This window comes from Narcine bancroftii, chromosome 7 (genome assembly GCF_036971445.1).
Source record: "Narcine bancroftii isolate sNarBan1 chromosome 7, sNarBan1.hap1, whole genome shotgun sequence".
NCBI classification, from domain to species: Eukaryota; Metazoa; Chordata; class Chondrichthyes; order Torpediniformes; family Narcinidae; genus Narcine; species Narcine bancroftii.
The window spans coordinates 196,847,845-196,870,405 of record NC_091475.1 but is presented as its reverse complement, the minus strand read 5'-3'; the positions used below and the strand labels follow the sequence as shown (position 1 = coordinate 196,870,405).

At 43.4% G+C, this 22,561-nt stretch overlaps 1 protein-coding gene across 5 annotated transcripts in view; it reads right to left on the bottom strand.

Moving 5' to 3' along the window:
* LOC138739572 (gamma-aminobutyric acid receptor subunit gamma-3-like) overlaps nt 1–22,561 on the bottom strand; it is a 143,451-nt gene that overhangs the window by 74,968 nt on the left and 45,922 nt on the right. The window lies entirely within an intron of this gene.

Below are 22,561 nucleotides of genomic sequence, written 5' to 3'. Positions count from 1 at the left end.
ATGTTCCCAGTTCTAATTTATGGGCTGTCTCCATCAGTGATGTCTGTCCTAATGAGCATTTTCAGCAGATTCTCTGCTTAGTTCAGATTTTGAGCACCTTTTCTTTTGTTGTTCCATGACATTAATGTGACACATCAAACGATTGACAGCAAGGCAGTGAGAGATTATTCCTTCTAATTATTAATTGGAGTGCTCTGAAATGGCATGCCTCAGATAGCTAAGATGTCTGGTCTGAACCTAACTTCCACAGCAGAAGAGCACAAGTTTCATTCACTCTCATTTCTCTAGGATGGTGTCAGTGATACTAATTGAGCCCAGTGAAGACAAACCAAGGAATTTCACATTTGGCTGATGTAATATCGTGATGTTTCGCATAAGCAGCAAATATGATGCCTGAAGGGGAGCGTAAGAAATAAAATGCCTACAAGCAAATTCTCATTCGCTGTGCTGAAATACCAATGTAAAAATAGAAAATGCGTCAAAAATGCGCCATGTTTGTCAGCAATCTTACAAATGAATCTGCAGCCTTTTTCCATGTATTTCCTGTGAGTTCTGCTCTAATTATACTTTGCCGAATGCACAAAAGCGCCAGTGAAACTCAGCAGATCATGCGGCATCCAAAGGAAGTAAAGGGTAATCGTCATCTTGGGCCTGGGCCCTCCTTCGTCAGGGAGGTCAGGTGGTAAGTTAGTGCAGTCACTAATACAAAGGAGAAGGTGCTTGGAAAGCTGAAGGGGCTGAAGGTGGGTCAGTCACCTGGACTGGATGGACGACACCCTAGAGTTCTGAATGACGTAGCTGAAGAGATTGTGGAGGCAAGAGCAGTGAGCTTTCAAGAATCGCTCGTGGACTGGAAAATTACAAAAGTCACTCCACTCTTTAAATTTAGACATAAGGCATGGTAACAGGCCATTCGGCCCATATGTTCATGCTGTCCAATTTACACCTAATTTATCTCCCTCCTCCCGTATGTTTTTAATGGTGGGAGGAAACCAGATAGCCCTCCCCCAGGGGAAACCCACACAGACATATAAACTCCCTACAGGCAGTGCAAGATTTGAACCCTGGTCCCGATCGCTGGCACTGTAAAGGCATTGCACTTGGTCAACCATGTCGCCCAAGAAGGGAGAGAGGCAATAGATAGGAAATTATTGGCCAGTTAGCCAAACGTCACTGGTTTGCAAGATTCTAGTGTCCATTATTAAAGGTTTTGGAATCCTTGAAAGAATATGATAGAATAAGTTGAAGATGCTTTCCTTTAGCAGAGAGTTTGACTGACAAATCTGCTGGATTTCTTTGAGGAAGTAATGAGCAGGACAGACAAAGTGGATGTTGTTTACTTGGATATTCAGAAGGCCTTTGACAAGGTGTCACACATGAGATGGCCAAACATGAGGGTGGCATGGTTAGTATGACACTGTTGCAGCGCCAAGTACACGGGTTCCAATCCAGCGTAAAGAGTTTCTACATTTTCCCCGTGACCTGCATGGGTTTTCCCTTGTGCTCCAGTTTCCTCCCACCCTCCAAAAATGTATAGGATTGTCGGTTCATTGTATGTAATTGGGCGACACAGATCTCAATGGCTGGAATCAGTTTCAACTGCGTTATAAATGAAATTTTAAAAAGTAATCACTTAAACAAAATAGGTGCCTATGGTATTACAGGAAAGGTATGAGCATGGATAGAAGACTGGCTGACTGGTAGAAGGCAAAAAGTTGGAATAACGAGGGCCTTTTCTGGCTAGCTGCTGAGGTTCTGCAGGGGTTGGTGTTGGGACCAATGCTTTTCACACTGTATGTAAATGATTTAGGTCAGTGGTTCTCAACCCTTTTATTTCCACTCACATACCACTTTAAGTAATCCCTATGCTATTGGTCCTCTGTGATTAGCAAGGGATTGCTTAAGGTGGTAGTTAAGTGGGAAGGGAAGGTTGAGAATCACTGCTCTATACCCAATTGTTACTGAAATAATTGGATTGAGAAAAAATGTGATTGGCCTATTTCCTTTGATGTTATGAAACCGTGCACATAATGAGTCAATTAGGTACGATTATAACTGGTTTTCAACGTTTTTCTTTCCACCCACATACCACCTTAAGCAATCCCTTACTAATCACAGAGCATCTATGGCATAGGGAATACTTAAAGTGGTTTGTAAGTGGAAAGTAAAAGGTTGCGAACCACTGATTTAGATTAAAGAATTGATGGCTTTGTTGCAATTGGTGTGAAGATAGGTGGAGAGATGGAGTGTGTAAGGAAGCAGGAAGTTTGCATAGGTACTTGGACAAGTTGGGAAAATGGGCAAAGAAGTGTCAGGTGGAGTACTGCATAGAAGGGTACGGTCATGCACTTTGAACCCTTTTCCAGGAGAGCTAGGTTCTCCAACCTAATGCTACACCATCATGTGACATGCCCCCGGTCATACACTTTGGGAAAAGAAAATAAAAGAGGCAGACTATTTTTCAGATATTCAGAATTGAAAAAGCAGAGGTCCAAATAGACGCCGTGGGATTCCCTAAAGGTTAACTTGTAGTTTAAATTGGTTGCAAGAAAGATAAATACAATGTTTGCATTCATTTATTATGGCCACCATTATGTCAACCTTCTACAGGAGTTCTATCAAGAGCGTCCTGGCCAGCTGCCTCACAGTGTGGTACAGTTGCTGCAGAGAAATGGATCAGAGGTCAATCCACAGGACCATAAGAGTGGCAGAGAGGATCCCCCGCCCCCACCACGTTGAGGGGATCTACCAGGGGATCGTTGTCTAAAGAGGGTGCGCTAAATCAGTGAGGACCCTTTACACCCTGCACACAGCATCTTTCAGCTGCTCCTGCCAGGGAAGAGATACCGGAGGATCAGAGCCAGCACCACCAGGCTGAGGAACAGCTTCTCCCCACGGGGAGGGAGAATGCTGAACAACCAAAGGAACTGCTCACACTAAACCATCCAAGACTCTCATTTGTACAAATCAATATTTATTCATTTATTTTTATAGTGTGGTGGCACACTCTCTCATGGTGTACCGGCCCCACAAGTACCGCCACGTGGCGGGGCAGCCATGAGAAGATGGTGCCATCAGGGCTTCTCCCTACCTTATGCTGACAGCCCAGTGCACGCCTTGGGCAGCTGCGCATGCGGTGGCTGAGCCCACGCTGCCCTTAAAGGGACGCGTGCGGGATTTGAATAAAACAGTCGCTAAGGACATCCAACGTGGTGGCTGTGAGTTTCTTCATTGTAGCCTGCACTACACTGGTGACCCTGAAGAACCCAGACGTCTTTCTGGTCTCAAAACATGGATCAAGCTGAGATCAACGCCGTTGTCCATCAAACTGCACCCCTTCTGGACCCATCGCCCACGTACGTGGTTCAGGCAAGCGGAGCGGCAATTTTTCCTCAGGAACATTTCCGCAGATGCCACAATGTTTTACCATGGCGTGAGTGTGCTGAACAAGGAGACGGCAGCCAGGCTGGATGATCTCATCCACAACCCACCAGCCGAACGTAAATATCCTACCCTCAAGAACCTTCACCTGGGCATGTTCGGTCTCTGCCCTCAACAGTGGGCCTCCAGAATCCTGTATCTGGACGGGTTGGGAGACCGAACACCATCGGTCCTCATGGATGAGATGCTGATTCTGGCAGAGGATCACAAGCCCTGCTTCTTGTCCCGCTAGATCTTCCTGGAGCAGATGCCCGAGGACATTCAGCTCCTACTGGTGGATGAGGACTTCACGGACCCATGGCGAGTTGCAGCCTGATCGGAAACCTCTGGTGCACCAAGAGATAGAATGAGGCCGTTCTCAGCCAGGCCATGTCCAGGAACCAGCTAGCTGCAGCCCCCCACCCCCCACCAAGCACAAGCCAGAGGAGCACCATCCCACCTGGTGCTTTTACCATCAGTGCTGGGGGGCAAAATCTCATAGGTGCAAGCAATCATGTACCTACCAGGGAAATGACCTGGGCAGCCGCCGTTGATGGCAGCGATGGCTGGAGACACGAACAGTCTCCTGCACGTAACCGATAAGTCCACCGGTCAGCATTGCCTGGTGGACACCGGAGCGGAGCTGAGCATTTTTCCCCCAACCACCCTCGAGACATGCACCTGAGCTTGTGGTCCCACCCTGTGGGCAGCCAACAGGTCCGCCATCAAAACCTTCAGCACCCGCAGGGCGCAGATCCAGATCGGGAAGGATAAATTCCGCTGGAGGTTTGTGGTAGCCTCAGTGGGTATTGCGCTGTTGGGTGCAGACTTTCTCAGAGTCCACGGCCTACTAGTCGACATGAAAGGCAAATGACTGGTCAATGCCAGCACGTTCCACTCGGTTCGCATAGACACCATGGATGCTTGCAATGCCCGAAATCGCCGCCATTACCTCTCCCAGGGACGAGTATTCCAGCATACTCGATGCATCCCCCTCCATCCTGCAGTCCTGGTTCAATGCCGATTTGCCCCAGCATGGGGTATACTACCACATCTCCACACAAGGCCCCCCGCTGCATGCCAAGGCCCGATGATTTCTGCCCGAGAAGCTGCAGCTAGCCAAGGAGGAGTTCTCTCGCCTGCAGGAGTTGGGTATCAGCCACTGCTTGGACAGTCCTGGGCATCTCCTCCTCACATGGTCCCAAATCCTCTGGGGGCTGGAGACCATGCGGGGATTATCGACACCTGAACAACGCGATCACGCCGGACAGATACCCAATTCCCCAGATTCAGGACTTTACGGCCAACCTCCACACTGCTCAGGTCTTCTCAAAAGTCGACCTGGTGTTGGGCTATCACCAGATCCCAGTCCATCCCAAGGTCATTGGTAAGGCGGTGATCATCACATTTGCCCACCAGAGCTCAAGTACAGTGCATTCGACAGGGAGCTCCTGGCGTTGTACCTGGCCGTTTGGCACTTCCGGTATTTTCTGGAAGGCAGGCCATTCATGGGGTTCACGGACCACAAGCCCCTCACACAGGCTCTCGTGATGGCCAAGGGTCTGTGGTTGACCCACCAGCAATGCCATCTCTCCTACATGTTGGAGTTCACCACCAACATCTGGCACAGACCAGGTAGAGACAACGTTGTGGCAGATGCGCTCTCCCAACTATCAATCAACTCCATGCCCCCAGCCTAGACTAGACCCAACTGGCTCAAGCACAGAGGGAGGACGCAGACGGAAGCCCTCTGGGCTGCCATTTCGGGACTCGACCTTAAGGACATTCAGTTGCCAAACAGCCTGGACACGGTGCTCTTTGATGTTTCCATAGGTTTACCGCACCCGGTAGTCCCGCCACAGTGGAGGTCACGGGCTTTCAGCTTAGTCCACAACCTAGCCCACCCTTTGATGAAGACATCGGTGCATATTGTGGTGCAGCTGTTCGTATGGCATGGGATCAAGAAGGAGGTGATCAAGATGGCGAGGAGCTGCACCAAGTGTCAGGCCTCTAAGGTCTACCGGCATACGCAGACCCCAATTCAGCAGTTTGACCCAGCAGTTACGAGATTCCAACTCATCCATGTTGATATTGTGGGCCCCCTGCCCCCTGTCCAGGGAGGCACACTACCTGCTCACAGTGGTCGACCGGACCACGAGATGGCCGGAAGCCATTCCCATCGAGGAGGCTTCCGCTGTGACGTGCCCCAGGAATTAAGTCAGCCACTGGATAGCAAGGTTCGGAGTTCCGGTGCACATCACCAGCGACAGAGGCGCCCAGTTCACTTCCGCCCTCTGGTATCAACTGGCAAACCTCCTGGGGGTTAAACTGCACCACACCACGGCCTACCACCCGCAAGAAAATGGTTTGGTGGAGACATTTCATCGCCACCTGAAATCAGCCCAAATGGCTTGCCTCACAGGCCCCGGTTGGGCGGATGAACTGCCCTGGGTCCTCCTTGGCATCAGAACAGCACCCAAGGAGGACCTGCAGGCATCATCTGCAGAGCTGGTATACGGCGCACCACTCTCGTCGCCCAGCGAGTTCTTTGGCCCAGAATCCAACTCTACGTCTGAGCACACGAACCTGCTAGTGGATCTCTGTAGCAAGCTCTCCTCACTAGTCCCCCCACCGCCCACACATCATGGCGCACAACCAACCCATCTTCCAAAAGAGCTGGACTCGGTGGAATTCGTTTTTGGTCCTCCGGCGTTCCAGCAAGACATTTACTTTGGACATAGGGGGGAAAAATTAACTGTTCACCATGGACCACCTAAAGGGAGCACACTTGGACTATCATGGCTGGTTCAAACGGCCATGCCCAAATGCCAGGGCCGCCCACCCAACCAGCAGGACGCATAAGTCGGTTCTGGGGAGTGTTGTGTGGTGACACACTCTCTCGTGGTGAACTTGCCTCGCTTGTACTGCCGTGTGGCGGAGCAGCCATAAGAAGATGGTGCCGTCAGGGGTTTTCCCTGTCTCGTGCTTACAGCCCAGCACGCGCCTTGAGCTGCTGTTATGACATCACCATGCACATGGTGGCCAAGCTCACGCTGCCCTTAAAGGGGCACGCGTGGGATTTGAATAAAACAGTCATTAAGGATATCCAACATGGTGGCTATGAATTTCTTCACTGTAGCCTGCACGACAATAAATGTAATACTTGTCTTGCATATGTATTATTCATCTTCATGTGTGTTATGTCTGGTTGTGTGTCTGCATGCTTTCATTAGTAGCCTTGGATAGATTCTTCCCATCCTTACAAGGAAAGTAATTCAATCACATTCTGATTGCCATCACCTGGGACATCTGCATGATCAAGTCAGTAAATAATCCAGGTCTAGTTTATCCTGCCCACTAGTAGTCACGGAAATTCTTCACCTGGACTACGTTTTTTGCATCTGATTTTTTTTCCTCGTCTGCCTGTTGTACTATTGTAACGTGCTCCCGTGATATACTTTAGAACAATCTCAGTACCTTCACACAGTGTAGCAGTTAGCACAAAGCGGTTACAGCGCCAGCAATAGGGACTTGGGTTCAAATCCCATGCTGTCTGTAATGAATTTGTACATTCTCTCCAGGTCTGTGTGGGTTTCCTCTAGGCGCTCCAGTTTTCTCACACCCTTCAAAAATGTAAGGTGGGGGGTGTAGGTCAATTGGGTATAATTGAGCGGCGTGGATTTGTGAGCCAAAAGAGCCTGTTACAATGCTGTATGTCTAAATTTAAAAAATAATTAACAGAAATGCAGTGAAATATGATGCATTGTTCTTTTGGGGAAAAAAATCATTATTAAGCTTCCTTTAGCATTCAAGGTGAAATTAACTTACTCAAATGTGAAATCTCTGAATCCTTCACATCACAAGTCAGGAATACGAGAAAAGTTACAAAGTCTTTCAGGAATAATTTACACCTGACAAAGGGCCAAAGCCTGAAACATTGGTCACCTTTTAGAACCAATAATGGAGGCTGCGTGGCCTGCTGAGTTTCTCCAACATGTTGGAGTATTGTACTGTAATTTACAGTGGCCAGTTAGCCAACCAATCTTGGGGAACTTTGGATGTGGGGGAAGCTGGAGTATCCTTCTTTTTTAAACTTTATTTATTTGAAGAATCATTAATAGTAATACAAAGTACATTCCATAAAGAAAATTTTATGAATATACATTAAAAAAAACAAGACAACTAAAAACAAAATTAAACCCCCACCCCCTTCCCACCCCATCTCTCTTAAGGAGAGCTAAAAATATATGAACAGAAACTAAAAGTATATAATAAATCAAAATATATCTAAATGAATATATACCAAATATGGTAACTACTTATTAACAAAAAAAGAATAATTGTCATGTAAATTATACGTATTTTTTTCCATGACAATACAAGCTTTCAATTCATTATGCCATCGCATTATATTAGTCACTATATTATCTTTCCATGTACTTGCTACACATTTTTGAGCTACAGATAATGCTAAATATAAAACTGCAATTTGAAATTTATCCAACCCTAATCCCCTTAAAGGAATCATATAACCCATTAAAAAAATAGGTGGATCTAATGGTAACTTAAAATTATATAATTTTTCCAAAATTAACTTAATTTCATCCCAGAATGGTTGTACATACATACAAGACCAGACAGCATGTAAAAAAGTTCCAGTACATACACCACATCTAAAACAAAAATCCAAATTACTAAAACCATATTTTTTTCAATTTCTCTGATGTGAAATACAATTGATGTAAAAAATTATAATTAACCTTTCCATACTGTGCATTCGTCAATTTATTAACACTTTCATGACACGTATCTGCCCAGTAGTCTTCAGGAAAAACAAAAGCTAAATTATTTTCCCATTTAAGCTTAGATTTCTCCAATTCTGACTTATCCACATTGTCTTGTAATACTTGATACATAACAGAAATATAACCGCTTTTTGGTATAGAAGAAATCAAAGACTCGAATTTTGTCAATACAGGTAAAATCATCTCTCTACCATACATATTTTTCACCAAAGATCGAAGTTGATAATAAACAAATAAAGAATTTTCAGCAATATCAAAATGTTCTTTCAATTGAGTAAAAGAAAGAAACTGACCTTATACAAAACAATCCTGTAATGTTTTTATACCCTTAAAATCCCAACTCTTTAAATGACTATTAAACATTGAAAAAGAAATAAGCTGATTATTATATAATGGAGATAAAATTGACAATTTACCTTTTGATTCTAAAATCTTATATTTTTAATCCATAATTTTAATAAATGTTTTAATATCAGCATATTATATTTCATCAACAAATTTACATTACATCGAAATATAAATTGATACACCTCAACTTCAGGAATACAGGCCAAATCAACTTTAGTCCAACTTGCAGGCTGGTCCAAATCCATCAATCTACTTATAAATTTCAACTGGGCTGCTTCATAATAATTCTGAAAATGAGGTAATTAAAGCCCACCTAACACATAATTCCAAGTGAGTTTATTTAATGCTACCCGTGGTAGTTCACCTTTCCATAAAAATTCTCTCATAACTTTATTTAAATCCTGAAAGAAACTCTTTAAAAGAGAACATGGTATTGATTGAAATAAATATTGAATATGAGGAAAAATATTCATCTTAATACAATTAACTCGACCAATTAAAGTTAACAGAAGATCTTTCAACTTAATTAGATCTGCTTTAATCTTTTTAAATCTTTCTTCTTTGGCTTGGCTTCATGGATGAAGATTTATGGAGGGGTATATCCACGTCTGCTGCAGGCTCGTTGGTGACTGACAAGTCCGATGTGGGACAGGCAGGCACGGTTGCAGCAGTTGCAAGGGAAAATTGGTTGGTTGAGGGTTGGGTGTTGGGTTTTTCCTCCTTTGTCTTTTGTCAGTGAGGTGGGCTTTGTGGTCTTCTTCAAAGGAGGTTGCTGCCCGCCAAACTGTGAGGCGCCAAGATGCACGGTTGGAGGCGATATCAGCCCACTGGCGGTGGTCAATGTGGCAGGCACCAAGATATTTCTTTAAGCAGTCCTTGTACCTCTTCTTTGGTGCACCTCTGTCTCAGTGGCCAGTGGAGAGCTCGCCATATAACACGATCTTGGGAAGGCGATGGTCCTCCATTCTGGAGACGTGACCCATCCAGCGCAGTTGGGTCTTCAGCAGCATGGATTCGATGCTTGCGGACTCTGCCAGCTTGAGTACTTCAATGTTGGTGATGAAGTCATTCCAATGAATGTTGAGGATGGAGCGGAGACAGCGCTGATGGAAGCGTTCTAGGAGCCGTAGGTGATCCCGGTAGTGGACCCATGATTCGGAGCTGAACAAGATCATGGGTATGACAACGGCTCTGTACATGCTGATCTTTGTGTGTTTCTTCAGGTGGTTGTTTTTCCAGACTCTTTTGTGTAGTCTTCCAAAGGCGCTATTTGCCTTGGCAAGTCTGTTGTCTATCTCTTTGTCGATCCTTGCATCAGATGAAATGGTGCAGCCGAGGTAGGTTTTGAGTTTTGTGTGCCCGATGGAGATGTGGGGGGTGGCTGGTAGTCATGGTGGGGAGCTGGCTGATGGAGGACCTCAGTTTTCTTCAGGCTGACTTCCAGGCCAAACATTTTGGCAGTTTCCGCAAAATAGGATGTGATGTGCTGGAGAGCTGGCTCTGAATGGGCAACTAAAGCGGCATCGTCTGCAAAGAGTAGTTCACGGACAAGTTGCTCTTGTGTCTTGGTGTGAGCTTGCAGGCACCTCAGATTGAAGAGACTGCCATCCGTGCGGTACCGGATATAAACAGTGTCTTCATTGTTGAGGTCTTTCATGGCATGTTTCAGCATCATGCTGAAGAAGATAGTAAAGAGGGTTGGTGCGAGGATGCAGCCTTGCTTTCCGCCGTTGTCAAAGGAGAAGGGTTCGGAGAGCTCATTGCTGTATCTGACCCGACATTGTTGGTTTTTGTGCAGTTGGATAACCATGTTGAGAACTTTGGGGGGCATCCGAGGCACTCTAGTATTTGCCAAAGCCCTTTCCTGCTCATGGTGTCAAAGGCTTTGGTGAGGTCATCAAAGGTGATGTAGAGTCCTTTGTTTTGTTCTCTGCACTTTTCTTGGAGCTGTCTGAGGGCAAAGACCATGTCAGTAGTTCCTCTGTTTGCGCAAAAGCCACACTGTGATTCTGGGGGAACATTTTCGGCGACACTAGGTATTAGTCTATTAAGGAGAATCCTAGTGAAGATTTTGCCTGCAATGGAGAGCAGCGTGATTCCCCTGTAGTTTGAGCAGTCTGATTTCTCGCCTTTGTTTTTGTACATTGTACATTGTGATGACGATGGCATCACGAAGGTCCTGAGGGAGCTTTCCTTGGTCCCAGCAGAGCATGAAAAACTCGTGCAGTTTGACATGCAGAGCTTTGCCACCAGCCTTCCAGACCTCTGGGGGGATTCCATCCATACCTCCTGCTTTGCCATTTTTCAGTTGTTCAATTGCCTTGTATGTCTCTTCCCAGGTAAGGACCTCATCCAGTTCTGGACTCAAGGGTTGTTGAGGGAGCTGGAGCAGGGCGGATTCTTGGACTGAGCGGTTGGCACTGAAAAGGGACTGGAAGTGTTCTGACCATCGGTTGAGGAAGGAGATCTTGTCGCTGAGGAGGACGTCGCCATCTGAGCTGTGCAGAGGGTTTTGGACTTGGGGTGAGGGGCCGTACACCGCCTTTAGTGTCTCATAAAAACCCCTGAAGTCGCCAATGTCGGCGCTGAGCTGGGTTCGTTTGGCGAGGCTAGTCCACCACTCATTTTGGATCTCCTGGAATTTGCGCTGAAGATGGCTGCATGGGAGACAGAAGGCTTGTTTTTTTCTCTGGCCAGGAAGGCTTTGCAAGATGAGCCTTTTGGGCAGATCATTTCTTTGCCAGCAGCTCCTGGATTTCCTGGTTGTTTTCGTCAAACCAGTCCTTGTTTTTCCTGGAGGAGAAGCCCAGTACCTCTTCAGTGGATTGCAGTATGGCTGTTTTCAGCTCCCAGAGGGTTTCAGGAGATGTGTCCGTGAGGCTGTTTGCATCCTCGAGCTTTGCTTGGAGGTTTGCCTGGAAGATTCCTCTCACTACGTCTGACTGCAAGTTTCCAACATTGAACCTTTTTCTGGGGGCTCCACTGTTCTTGAACTTTGGCTTGAAGTGAAGGTTGAGCTTGCAGCGAACAAGCCGGTGGTCAGTATGGCATTCCGTGCTGGGCATGACCCTGGTGTGGAGCACATCTTGTTTGTCTCTTCCTCGCACCAGAATGTAGTCCTGGAGGTACCAATGTTTGGATCGGGGATGCATCCAGGTAGTCTTCAGGCTGTCTCTCTACTGGAAAAGGGTGTTAGTAATGACAAGCCACTGTTCTGCGCAGAGTTCCAACACGAGGCACCCGTTGTCATTGCACTTGCCGACACCATGCTTGCCAAGGATTCCTCACCAGGTTTCTGAGTCTTTGCCGATGTGAGCGTTGAAGTCGCCAAGGATGACAACCTTGTCAGCTGTAGGGGTGCGTTGGATGAGGTTACGCAGATCAGTGTAGAACTTGTCCTTTTCTGCTGGTTCCGCCTGAAGGGTTGGAGCATAGACACTGATGAGGGTGATGCGACGCTTGTTTTGAAGGGGAGTCGCATGGACATGATCCGGTCAGAGTGGCCTGTTGGGAGGTTTTGAGTTTGGAGGCAATGGAGTTCTTGACCATGAAGCCAACACCAGATAGGTGTCATTCAGCCTGAGGCTTGCCAGACCAGTAGAGTGTGTAGCCAGTGCCGTGTTCTTGGAGGCTGCCTAAATCTGCAAGGCGGACTTTGCTGAGAGCGGCTATGTCGATGTCGAGTCTGAGGAGTTCATGTGCGATGAGGGCAGACCGACATTCAGGTTGGTGGCTGTCAGCCTTGTCTAGCATGGTTCTGATGTTCCAGCATGCTAGCTTGAGTTTGTGTGGATCTTTTGAGGGGGAGGATGTGGACCTGTCCTCGGGCCTGTGCAAAGGAGCTTTTAGGTGGACTGCAGTGTGCGCAGTACTGGCCCCACCCTTTACACCCATGGTTCATGTGCCGTGGCCAAGCAAGCTTGGACGTGGCAGCGAGGTCCTTGGGTCGTAGGTTTTATATCGGAGTGACCTTCTCCTATGCAGGTTGCTTAACCGGGCTGAAAAGACCTGCCTCCCCTTTTAGGTCGAACCATTTCTGGAGATCTACGACCGCTGTCCACAGTTATGGAGTGGTGCGCCTTGGAATCGGCCTGCGTGCGTTTACTCAGTATTTACAATTTTTACTAAATGTTTAATTTTATCAGACCATTTCAATTTTATAATATTTTTATACTCTGAATAATCTCCTTCTCCAACTGGTAAAATTTCACTTTTATTCCAATTAACTTTATATCCAGATAATGATCCATAATGTAATAAACATTCCCGTAAATGTGGAAATGATTGTTCTGGGTTTGTTAAATATATCAAAACATCATCTGCAAACAAATTAATCTTATACTCTTCATCCATAACTCTCATCCCTCTTATTTGTTCATTCTGCCTTATTGTTTGAGCTAACTGTTCAAAAGCCAATGCTAACAGGGCTGGTGACAATGGACAACCTTGTCGAATTGAACGTGTCAATTTAAACAATGATGAAACTTGACCATTTGTCTCCGTCCTAGCAGTCGGGATCATATATAAAGCTTTAACCCAACCAATAAAAAAAGGCCCAAATTTAAACTTCTCCAGTAATTTAAATAAAAAATCCCTTTCGACCCTATCAAAAGCTTTTTCTGCATCAAACGCAACCACTTGGTGGGGCTGCTATCGATATGCATTGACTAAATTAATCAATTAAATAATATTATCTGAAGCATGTCTATTTTTAATAAAACCTGTTTCATCAAAATGTATCTTTCGCAATTTCTCCCACCATCAGCATAATTTTGCCACCAAACATCTCCCCACCTCTCCTTCCCCTTCTCAGCAATCCAGAGCCTGTTGCTTTGTGATTCCCTCATCCATTATTCTATTCCTTTTTTCACTCCAGGAGGAATAGTATGGGCAGAGAGGCTCAGAGTAGGGGACATGGAGGGGGGGAGGGGGGCGGGTAGGGAGGGAACATTTAATAAGAACCTGAGAGGTTTTTACACTGAGGGTGGTGGGTGAATGGAATGGACTGCTGGAGGAGGTGGTTGATGCAAGTACTATTGTAATGTTGAAGAAACAAAATAGATGCAAGGATTAGGGTAGTTTTAGAGGGATATGGGCCAAACGCAGGCAGGTAGGACTACTGTGAGTGGGACATTTTGGTCGGCATATGCGGTATACTCAATAATTATAATTTTCCATGCAAGCACCTGCCATCTGTTCTTTAAACTATTCCATTCGCATCATCAAGGGATCCAAATAATCTTGTCCGGTGAAGCAGTGATTCATTTGCACTTCTTAGAATCTAGTGCACTGCATTCACTGCTCACAATGTAGTCTCCTCTACACTGGAGAAACCAATTGGACTTTGGGTGACTGCTTGGGGAAATCGGCAGTGTTCAGTCTGCAAGAGTGTTCCTGAGTTTCCAGTCGCTTGCCTGACTCCTCCCTGACTCATCTGTCCCCAGCCACCTTGTCAGTTCTAACGGGGCCCAATGCAGTTTTGAGGAACAGAGCTTCAGGTCCCTTATAGACACATTATAGCTTTCTGGACTTTATCAATTGAAATGTCCTGTGAACTGAGATACAGTGAAAATACTGTCTTTGTGTGCTCTCTGGGTAAGCCAAGCCCGACATTGTACAGCAGATAGTGCAAGAATAAAATCGAGTATACAGTAAAACCAAAAGAGGAAAGTGCAGTTAACAGTGCAAGTCATCGTAATAGGAGGCACATCCAGGAGTCTGATTTAGAAGAAAACTAAAGACACACAGGAGAGGCAGATGTTGAAATCTGGATCAGCAGATCCAGAGGAGGAACTCAAACAGATTGAGTAGCATCAGTGGGAGAAAAAGAATGGTCAACGTTTCAGCCCCAGAATCTTTAATCAAGTCTGAGGAAAGAAACTGTCCTTGAATCTGGGGTTGTGTTTTCAAACTCATGCACGACTTTTCAGCAATTCCCTTTCTCTGTATCAGAACTGCCCTCTTCTGATCTAGGTTATCATACTGTAATACTACCTGTGATTTGATCTCAGATGACACTACCTAACCCATTAAGCATTTCTTCTAGGTTTGACCTGTTTGTTTATTCTTTCTCTCCAACCACTCTGTTACTCTCTCAGCCAGATGGCTTCATCAACAGCTTTTGACCACAGTAACCCTGACCTCACCCAATCTTTGAATTGCAACTTCTACCTCACCTCTTTTCTTTATCTGGTTTGATGAGGGGCCTATCACCTGAAATATTGAATTTTTTCCACGCATTTTCTGTTTTTATAGTTGTGAACATTGTTGTTGCTGTGCACAAGAACATAGACCAGTGCAGCACAGGAAAAGGCCCTTCAGCCCCAAACATGATGCCCCAAATCTGCTGCTTGCACCTGATAGATATTCCATCATCCTCTTCATATTCATGTGTCTATCTGGAAGCCTCTTAAATTCTTATACCTCCACCACGACTCATGGCAGCCACCACTCACTGAGCAAAATATGTGCCCTTCACATCTGCCTTAAACTTTCTTCCCCTCTCCTTAAACTCGTGTCCTCCAATTTGTAACACTAGGGAAAAGATTTTGAATGTGTACCCTATCAATGATTTTATGAAGCTCCAGAAAAAAAAACTCGTTTGTCCAATTTCTCCCTAACACACACGTTCTAAACCACGAGCCCTTGTAAACCTTTCTCTGTACCCTTTCTTAAGCCTACAAATCCTTCTTTCAATGTGGTGATCAGAAATACATACAATATTTCAAGTGCAATCTGATGCACCATCAATAACTCCAAAAGTCACAAAGTTATGCAAAACTGATCAGCAATAGAATGGAGGCATGTCTTGCTGGTCGACTGTCCTGAACTGCAGAGGGAGCTGTGGAACAGTCGCCTTTATTCAGGAGACTGTGGGAGAAGTCACAGGTACAGTTAGCCAAGGGGGGGTGTCCAGACAGCTCAACATACTGTGGTGGTACACCGCCGGCCTACTGCAGGGGGCAAGCACTGTACCTGCAGGAGTGTAAGGGGACAGGACAACACCTGGCCGGCTGTCAATCAGTCGTCCTGAATGGATCAAGCCCCACCCGGTCGGGTGTCAATCACCCTCCGGGATATAAGCCTGCGCTGGCCTCCCGAGGCCTCACTCAAAGTTGCTGCAGCCACAGCCAGCCTGGCTCTGTGGAAGTCTTTGTGGATTAAAGCCTGTTGTACAGTCTTTATCTTTGTGTGTGTCTGATTCTGGCTAACAGTGCACCACACATACATACAGTGGTTTACCGCATGGCCTAACAAAAATTTTATCTAATTGCAGCATGACTTCCTTACTCCTATGCTCTTAAAAATAATGCTCAATGCCCTAGCCAATGAAAGCAAACATACTATACACCTTCCTTACAACCATTTCTACTTGTGCGGCCACTTTCAATGAACAATGGACCTGGACCCCCAGATCTTATTGAACATCCATGCTTTAAAGAGCCCTGTCATAAATTGTCCATATTCCCTTTACATTTGACTTCCCAAATCCAACGCCTCACACTTGTCCGGATTAAACACAGGAGCAGGAGTCAACGGAAAAACAACACCTGTAACCTGATGCAAAAATGTACTAATAGAGATCCAAAAAAGTTTGACTTTTGAACAAGACCACGTAGAATACAGAAAAGTTCCAATATCTTCACCTCATCTAAAACATTGATCTGATGTGTCCGATTTCCATTTATTCAGTTTCTGAGGTGTAAATATGTAACTGATATAAAAAAATTATATTGAAGTGATCTATATCTTACATTAATTGTATTAGACATAAATTTTGCCAATTTTTTTGATCTATCGATATATTTAAATCTTGTTCCCATCTTTTCCTTGACTTAAATAAACCTAATTTAGGTGTTTTGTCTCGTAATTTCATATCTGCCATTGAGGTAAACTTCTTAACTGTTACATCAACAATCAGTTGTTCTAAATCTGTACAACCTTTTAATATTATATCTGGTCCGAATTTCTCTCTCAGATAGGCTCTCAATCAAAAATAACAACAAAGAATATCATATTTAATTATTAACTGATCAAATGACATCAATCTTCCACTCTCATAACAATCTCCAATTTTAGAAATTGCTTTAGTATACCAGATATTTAAAAAAGGGTGATCTTTTGTAAAAATTATGAGGATTAATTCATGGCATTTTTGGTGACTAAAGACTTCCATCATCTTCTAACTTAACCTTATTCCAAATATTAATCAAACGTTTCAATAATGGAGCATCTCTGTCCATTGAATGCTGGGTTATTTTTATTGGAAATTTTGAAAATATAACTTCCAAATTACATTTATCAGATTTTCAGTTGAAATTTGTTAAACTAGCTCTGGTGATAGCAAGGAAATGTATTACTGTCACTTGGAAATCGGATGTTTCTTTAACACTAGGAAGATGGCAAACAGAGATTCAAAGTTGAATTCCATTAGAAAAAAATTACTTATAATTCAAGAGGTAAATATTCTATATTTTTATAGATTTGGAGCCCGTATGCTCGAAAATTACGTTTGAACACAAATAATTCCTTTGAATCCTCTGGACTAGAGAAGTCTTCCCTTAATATATAATGTTCTTTTGTGAAATGTTTTGGGATCTTTGAGCGTTTCATAAACCAATCCAATTCAGTATATAATCATATTCATTGTGTATTTTAGTAAGTTCATTGTTTTTGTAGTTTAGTATAGTTTTTAGTGGGGGGGAATGGTAGAAGGGATTGGGGGAGGGGATGGTAGAAGGGATTGGGGGAGGGGATGGTAGAAGGGATTGGGGGAGGGGATAGTAGAAGGGATTGGGGAGGGGATGTTAGAAGGGATTGGGGGAGGGGATGGTAGAAGGGATTGAGGGAGGGGATGGTAGAAGGGATTGGGGGAGGGGATGGTAGAAGGGATTGGGGGAGGGGATGGTAGAAGGGATTGGGGGAGGGGATGGTAGAAGGGATTGGAGGAGGGGATGGTAGAAGGGATTGGGGAGGGGTTAGTGAGCGTTTAGATGGGGTTCTTTTGTAGTTTTTTTCTTTGTACAAAAATCATGTATTTAATGAATTACTCTAATAATGTGATATATGTTTATTTTATTTGTTATATATCTGTTGATTTTAAATAAAATATTCAAATGAAAAAAAAAACATAGAAGCAGGAGTAGGTTACCAGGCCCCTTATGACTGTCCTGCTTTTTAATATATTCCCAGCTTATCTCTGCTGACCTCAGCTCTACCATTTCTCCATTACCCTCAATTCCTCGGTTTGTGGGAAAAGAAACAATATTAAAACATCTCTCTCTCTTCCTTTTTCTCTCTCTTTCTCTCACCCTCATTTCACAACTATTTCAAATTCAAACTTCTGTCTTGCAGGGGATGATTAATATTGGCCTTTCAAAACACCAGACAAAAGATAAAGCTTGCTGCTTGCCGAAAAATTAAATCAAGAAAGATTAAATGAAAATATTACCAGCCTTCCCAGCTCATTTTCTATCATAATTTATGTGTCAATTTTTCCTTCTCATATATCCACCCTCTTTGAAGCTGTTCAGTCTGTGGGTATCACTTCCACTGTTGCCTGTCACTCTCTCTCAGTTTAATATAATTTTTCGAGGTTATATAACAAAAACATCAACAAATATGTGCACTTCTTTCTCTCCCCTGCTCACTTCTCCTACACGCATGGCTTTCAAAGTAAAATAATGCACCTTTGAAATATATTCTCTGTCATTTAAAGAAAAATTACCAAACCAGCATGTAAGATCCTTAGGAAGGGGCATGTGACAAGGTGGATGTTAGCATGTTACTACCAGTGGGAGATTCTCAAATGAAGGGACATCCTGTATATTTCGACATATAAGTCGAGTCTTGAACCCTTCAAAAAACACTCAAAAATCAGGGATTTACACCAGATACAAAATGAGAGACATTAAAATCAACTCAAAAACTGTTAAACATAGATTGGTGCTATAAGATCATCTTTGAAACGTCAAAAAATAACTCAACCTACAACAAATTTTCAAGCTACTGGTATATCAGAAATAATTTTTACTTAAAAAAAACGTATTTAAAATCGTTCAAAATCACCATCAATATCATTGTCTGAGGGCAAAGACATCCCATCCAGAGTCTCATCATACGGGTCTCAGTCTGTATCTGATGAGTCGGCTTCTGCTTCATCATCAGTGTCCCTCAATAAATAATTACTTCATAATCAAGATCTTTTTGTAGTTTCTGAACAATTCTTGTATTTTGTCATAATACCAGATTTTTCCTGTTCATCAAGGGTCAGTCGCCGAGAGGGTCAAGAACTTCAAATTCCCTGAATCCTCCTCCCTGTATCCCCAACCCCGTATCATATTTCTTGGATCACCCTCTTTATCTCACAGTACTCCAGAGCCACCAAATATCTGTCTGCACAACTGATAGCACATTTTTTTGTACTATCAGTCAAATGTGAATATTTATTAGTTATTTTATTTTCCCTTTTAGATTTGTTATCTCCCAGTTAATTATAGTTCCATTATAGTTAATAATAACTAATCCTTCTTTGTATGTTTTATGTCCCTGGGAAGCTGAGGCAAGCCACTTTCATTGCATCTGTAAATTGTTCTGATGTATATGACTGTATGGGGTCAATTTGCACAACACAAATTCTGGTTCAAGAAGCATGGCACCAAGTAAAGTTATCATTAGTATTCTGGTTTTGAAAAAGTGGAGGACTGTGAGAACATTTACAGTAAAATATGCAAAAGATAATTAGCTTGAAATTTTAATAAATTTCTGGTGATTGCTTTATACTTTTTAACTTACGGCCTCTTTCCCGCTTTTAGAAACTTCAGTTATTGAGAATAAAAATAGCCAAATGTAAAATATTACAAATTTTGAGATAATCCAATTGCTATTGCTCAGGATAAGAAATCTGCAGAGTTATGAGAGCGGGTGGCGCAGTGGAATAGCTGAAAGAGCTGCTGTCCTGCAGCACCTGAGACCTGTGTTCCAACCTGACCTCAGGTGCTGTCTACAAGGAACTGGCCCATTCTTCCTGCAACCATGCGTGCTCTGGTTTCCTCCTACATCCTAAAGTGAGCTGGGTTGTTTGGCTAATTGGTTGCCGTCAATTGCCTCTAATGTGTAGATGGTAGGCGGATCTGTAGTCAGTGGGTTAATAGAGATGTCAGAATAAAAATTTGGATTAAAGGAGGATTGGTAAAACGTGTGGTTGATTCGTGCTCTGTGGGCTAAATGGCCAGTTTCCATGCCTTTTCTCCGGCCATGGGATGAAATTGATGCAGTGGAAGATGAAAATATCTGTTTATGTAGTGGGTATATTAATGGAAAGAAAAATACACTGTATTTGCCGCTTAATGTTCTGTGAAATTGGATATTATGATGTAGACATGGAGTGAACACCATAGCAAAGCTGTAAACTTTTTATTTGTAAGTAGGGTCCGACACGGGGCTGTAGGGAAAGAACGGGGCAGTGGAATCAGTATGGGTATACAGAATACAATTTCCTATAGCTAGCGATCTGTTTTTCCAAATTACTGCGGACTTGCTCACGGTAACTGAATAATTATGGGTCCACGGATGTATATGCGGTTTGACATTGCCCGAATAGTGACAAAATTTAACCGAGTAGATGGGCAATGTGAGTGGTTACGAGATACACGGAAGATTTTTTTGAGGTTGAGGGAAGTGCAGAGATTTATAGCTGGATAAACCATAGTATCCTGAAACGGGAGAGAATTTAGTTCAGTGAGAGCGTAGATTTCAGAACAGGTGGCAGAGCAAAGGATGAAATTTGACAGATCAGAGTACTATCAGTTAGTGGTGCTGAGTTCTGATTTATGAGACTTAATCAAGAATTCATCTCAAGATTTTGTGCGTTGAAAGAAAGTAAAGGGGAAAAAAAAATGAAATGTATCTTTTGTTCAGAAAAGGCAAAGGATTGAACTAATTTCTAAATCTAGTCAGTTTCACAGATATCGAAAAAGACAATAAGTAAAATAACTTTTCTGTATTGGCTAATGATATGAGATGACAGTTTACAGTATCTGGCAGATACATTTGTCCTCCCTCAGACAGATTTTATTGTTATTGTTATTGTTTGGAGCTGAAAATCAAACTGACAACTGCAAGATAATTGACATTATAAAAATTTCAGTAAAAGTGTTTTTTTCTGATAACAGATTGGATGAATTTTTTGGGTATATAAATAGGTGAGGTTTCATCAAAGAACCATAGAGATATGAGTCACACAGAACAGAAATATGGTCTTTGGACCAACATGTCCATACATTTATACAGAAAAATATAAGAAATAGGAGCAGGAGTAGGCCATCTGGCCCATCGAGTCTGCACTGTCCTTCATGGTTGATCTGAGGATCAGCTCATCTCCACCTACCTGCCTTTTCCCCATTGTAATGGAGGATTTAGACCAGCTTATGCAAGAAGGGATGCAGTTGAATCAGAAGACATAATATAATTTACACTATGGGGCCCAGGGATGCATATGAATCAGTAGACATTATCCAACTTCCACCATGAGGCCCAGAGATGCAGTTGTCTTTTGTTGGTCGCAGACTGTCAGGAGACCTTGAAGATAATTAAATCATTTGTTCAAAGAGATAAGATCTGAAGTAAACAACTTTTGGGTAATATAAGCCATGGTCCCACTGCTGAAGTTTGAGACTCTCCAAGAGGTGGCAACATCTCTCAGCAAGAAGAAGAACTTCAAGAGTCCAGCTAACGTCCCGGTCGAGGAAGGTAGTAGAGAAGCTGCTACCGGCGCCCCGACAACCTACTACAAGTGTGCAGTCGTTGCCTCGCTTCGGCAGTTGGGACCAGTCCAGGCATTGATAAGTATAATTGTAGTGTGAATTCAGCTTTAGATTTAGTAATAAAGACTTGTATAAACTGAACTGCTCTCGGTGTGTGTCTATTTTCTTTTGGTAGCTTGAACACTGTGACCAATCTAAAACGAACAAAGTGAGATTTACAAGTTTACCCAAGACACCATATCCCTTAATTTCCCCTACTTTTGCAAAAATCTATCCAACCTTGTCTTAACTAATCTCATTACCCAGCACTTGGACCTTGCCTTTCAATGCCTTGATGACTTTAATGGTCATCTAGATCCCTCTTCAATATTGGGAGAGCCACGACCCCTCAGCCAATGCGCTCCAGTTTCCAAACATCCATTTGGGGAAAACATTCCTCCTCAGCTCCCCTTCTATCTCATGCTCTCTGATTTTTGGGGGAAAAGTGTCACACTACCTGCCCTATCTACGCTCCTCACAACTTTGTGCACCTTCATCAGTCTCCTTGGTTCAAAGGAAATACAAGACGGGCCTATTGAGCTCAATGCTGTAAAGGTCCATCCCAAGCAACACCTTCTGCTACCTCGACAGTGCAACCACCTCCTTAATTTATGTTCATTTGCACGATGGCTCACAAATCGACGGTGTTCATTATTTCACTTTCACCATGGCAAGATCGGTGGAATATTTTAGAGTATGTATCAGTGCTGTAAAACCATGAGCAAGAAAAAAATTTACAGAGCATTTGACAAAACCAATTGGCTTCAGCATGCTTTGCAAAACCCAGTGGACAGATTTTCCTCATTTATATTATAACCTTGGTGGGTTTAATAGAAGTGGGAGAAGTGAGGGGGAGCAAGTACATTGATGGAAGTTAAAGTTCAAGTCTATTACAGAAAGTATTTAATTAATGATACGACAAAACGGCTGAAGGAGCACATTTTCAATGCCTCAGTATTTAAATTAATAATGAGCAATTGCCATACAAGCTGAGTGCTAATTCATTAAATAACATTCATTAATTTATAAAAATGATGGAAGTGCTACTTGGGCTTCTTCATCTTACAGGTATTCTGGTAAATTTAATTACCTCCAGACTCATTTTCAAAACTTTTTATATTAACCATTATAGATGAGGTTTCTTCCTTTTTGCACGATGGCATTGGCGCATTTAATTCATAGTCT